This window comes from Gossypium hirsutum, chromosome A09, assembly GCF_007990345.1.
Source record: "Gossypium hirsutum isolate 1008001.06 chromosome A09, Gossypium_hirsutum_v2.1, whole genome shotgun sequence".
Taxonomy (NCBI): domain Eukaryota; kingdom Viridiplantae; phylum Streptophyta; class Magnoliopsida; order Malvales; family Malvaceae; genus Gossypium; species Gossypium hirsutum.
The window spans coordinates 67014192-67018302 of record NC_053432.1 but is presented as its reverse complement, the minus strand read 5'-3'; the positions used below and the strand labels follow the sequence as shown (position 1 = coordinate 67018302).

The following is a 4111-nucleotide window of genomic DNA, read 5'->3' as shown; positions in this document are numbered from 1 at the left end:
TTTTATTTACAAATTCGAAATAGAAATAAGAACGATTTCAAACTATTAATCAATCGAATAATATGAGAAATACGTTGAATATTTGGCGGAAAACATGAAAGAAAAAGGAATTAAAATAAAAAAGGAAATGAAATCATAGCAAAAAGATGTGGTATTGGGTCATTTATCCTATATGCGCAAATCAAAATCGGGCGGATCTTTACTCGGAGTAGAGCATAAACCTAAAAAAATTGAATAAAAAATTGATGAAACCCATTCAGGAACAAGAAAATGACATCGTGATTTGGATTGAATCCCAATGAAAAAAATAGATCAATGAAAAGTTTGTGCAAAAAGTTTAGCGAATTTTTTCTATATTATAGATTATAGGAAAACGGGCCAAAACTTATCTTTCTTTAATTTCATTTTGAATTTCATTTTATTTAAAAAATGTAAGAAAAAGCCCCTTCATTAGAAATTAGAAGTTAGAAAAGGCACACTAGAAAAAACGAAGGATGGCTGGAATCTACACATTGATTTTTTTTTCGCAATTTTTGTTGAACCGTATGCATCAAAAGGTGCCTGTACGGCTACTAAGGGATACAATTTTATCCTAATCAACCGACTTTATCGAGAAAGATTACTTTTTTTAGGCCAAGAGGTTGATAGCGAGATCTCGAATCAACTTATTGGTCTTATGGTATATCTCAGTATAGAGAATGACACCAAAGATCTGTATTTGTTTATAAACTCTCCTAGCGGATGGGTAATACCCGGAGTAGCTATTTATGATACTATGCAATTTGTGCAACCTCCCTTTGACAGAAAACGGAGGGATCAATTGATGTATTTTAAAAATTTTATCCGTCGGGACTGACGGGGCTCGAACCCGCAGCTTCCGCCTTGACAGGGCGGTGCTTTGACCAATTGAACTACAATCCCAGGGAAATAAAGAAAAGTGTACAACAGAGATAGTCTTATGATTTCATTCAAGCCATTTTCTATTTAGATTTTAGATTTTAGATTCGAAGTCGGGTTGTAACAAACAAAGGCGCGAGTGATATATTGATATCCATACGGATATGCACTTTGAGTGAGAGCGACGCGGATTACTAGTTACTAGGAATCCTTTCGTTATTGCCAAATAAATCGATCAATAATCAATTTTAGCCATCTATTCTGAACTAAATCGTATTGATAACGACTCCTTAACCAGTTTTTCCATTCATTCGTTCCAGAATGCCAAACAATTTTCTGTCTTAACCCATAATGATGTCTTAATCTGGAATGAGATACTCCCCGTTCTTCAAAATAATCTTTTATTTCATTTTTAAGAAAAAGAGATGTTCCATGAAATTGAAGGATAGGTTTGAATTTATAAAAACTAATAACTTGGGTTTGTGATAATTTGTAATATACATATGCTTGTGAGAGGGAGGATAAGTCACAAAAAGCTTTTTCATTTTTATTTCTAATACTAATATTAGAAAGTGAAGAAAGTGAGGTTTTTATAGTTGAAATAAAATGAGTTGTATTTTTAGTTGTTTTATTAATTCTTTCTTGATTTGCTTCATTATTGTGAATGAAGTTCTCAATCATTTTTTTGTTGATTCAAGAAAAAGTTGGGTATTGGTTCTTGGAATATTAATGATATAAAGAAGAATATCCATGTATATCTTTTCAATGAAAAATTTTATAAAAAAAATAGAATTTCTGGATTAATCGAATATTTCTTCTTTTTACTATTTGCCAAAATTTTTTTTATGATTCTAATATTTTATCCTGATAACTTATTTTGTTAGAACTACTATTTATTTCTTGAGTTAGAAATTCGTTTTTCTTGTCTTTTATAATTAGAATTTTTTGTATTTGATTTTTGATTGTGTTTGTTCTCTTAGTCATGTCTTTTATTTTTTTTTCGGTTAATGAATAATTTGTCCACGCCATAGATTGAATTTGAAGGGATGATTTGTGAATCATCTTATTACTGATTATCGAATCCTTTTTAGTTTCAAATCCAATAGTTTACCATTGAACAATATCTATATATATATGATATAGATAATATATATGATATATATATAGATATAGATATATAGATATCTATATATATGATATATATACATATATATATGATATATATTATCTATTATATCATATCTATATATATATTATTGAAAGTTATATATAGATATCTATATATATGATATATATCAATGATATATATACATATATATATGATATATATTATCTATTATATCATATCTATATATATCTATATCTATATATATATGTATCATATATATATAGATCATATTATATATATCGATATATATATAGATCATATATATCATATATATATAGATAGATATATATATTATTGAAAGTTATATATAGATATCTATATATATGATATATATCTATGATATATATATTAGAGATAGATATATATATTATTGAAAGTTATATATAGATATCTATATATATATGATATATATCTATGATATATATACATATATATATATGATATATATATATGATATATATGATATAGATAATATATATGATATATATATAGATATAGATATAGATATATAGATATCTATATATATGATATATATCTATGATATATATACATATATATATGATATATATATTATCTATTATATCATATCTATATATATATATATATTATTGAAAGTTATATATAGATATCTATATATATGATATATATATTATATATTATCTATTATATCATATCTATATATATCTATATATATATGATATATATGATATACATAATATATATGATATATATATAGATATAGATATATAGATATCTATATATATGATATATATCTATGATATATATACATATATATATATATGATATATATTATATATTATCTATTATATCATATCTATATATATCTATATATATATATGATATATATGATATAGATAATATATATGATATATATATAGATATAGATATATAGATATCTATATATATGATATATATCTATGATATATATACATATATATATATGATATATATATATATATATTATCTATTATATCATATCTATATATATATTATTGAAAGTTATATATAGATATCTATATATATGATATATCTATCTATATATATATATATATGATATATATGATCTATATATATATAGATCATATATATCATATATATATATATATAGATAGATATATATATTATTGAAAGTTATATATATGATATATATATTATCTATTATATATCTATATATAACTTTCAATAATATATATATCTATCTATATATATATATATGACATATATGATCTATATATATATATATATGATATATATATTATTGAAAGTTATATATAGATATCTATATATATGATATATATATCTATATATATATATATGATATATATGATCTATATATATATATATGATATATATGATATAGATAATATATATGATATATAGATATCTATAGATATGATATATATCTATGATATATATACATATATATATATGATATATATATTATATATTATCTATTATCTATTATATCATATCTATATATATCTATATATATATGATATATATGATATAGATAATATATATGATATATATATAGATATAGATATATAGATATTTATATATATGATATATATCTATGATATATATACATATATATATGATATATATATAGATATAGATATATAGATATCTATATATATGATATATATCTATGATATGTATACATATATATATGATATATATATTATCTATTATATCATATCTATATATATATTATTGAAAGTTATATATAGATATCTATATATATGATATATATATCTATATATATATATGATATATATGATCTATATATATATATAGATCATATATATCATATATATATAGATAGATATATATATTATTGAAAGTTATATATATGATATATATTATCTATTATATATCTATATATAACTTTCAATAATATATATATATCTATCTATATATATATATATGACATATATGATCTATATATATATATGATATATATTATCTATTATATCATATCTATATATATATATTATTGAAAGTTATATATAGATATCTATATAT

The 4111-nt window shown here is 20.6% G+C and overlaps 1 protein-coding gene across 1 annotated transcript in view; it reads right to left on the bottom strand.

Annotated features, from left to right (window-relative positions):
• LOC121206138 (photosystem II CP47 reaction center protein-like) overlaps nucleotides 1–266 on the bottom strand; it is a 1968-nt gene extending 1702 nt beyond the window's left edge. Inside the window, exon 1 of the mRNA XM_041076460.1 lies at nucleotides 1–266. This exon is cut by the window's left edge and continues 1702 nt beyond it. The gene's annotated coding sequence lies outside the window, so the exon portion shown is untranslated.
• Nucleotides 267–4111: the final 3845 nt, after the last annotated feature.